Raw genomic sequence first — 343 nt, 5'->3', positions numbered from 1 at the left:
CTATGGTGTGCTTTGCTTCCCCACCCCGGCCCTAGGCTCCCTCCACACATGCCTTCTGCACACTGTCACCCGGCAGGAGCCCCGCTCCGACTCACTGGGGGCCTTCATCATGTCGTGGGCTTCACAGCCATAAACAAGCAGGACGGGTATTTAAACGGATGTGGAATGTAGCATCGTGCAGGGTACTTTCCTCTTTCTTGAACACTGTGTTTTGGAGATTTATCCGGGCACCCGTAGCTCTACTCTGGGTTCTAATGGCTCCAGACCCATTACCGCCTAGCCGCATGTGATCCTACTGGGCCACCTCCAGGGGGCGCCCGGACTCTCCCCCCCCCCCCCCCCC

This window comes from Ursus maritimus, unplaced genomic scaffold, assembly GCF_017311325.1.
Source record: "Ursus maritimus isolate PB19 unplaced genomic scaffold, ASM1731132v1 scaffold_2, whole genome shotgun sequence".
In the NCBI taxonomy this organism is placed as follows: Eukaryota; Metazoa; Chordata; class Mammalia; order Carnivora; family Ursidae; genus Ursus; species Ursus maritimus.
This window is presented reverse-complemented; position numbering follows the sequence as displayed.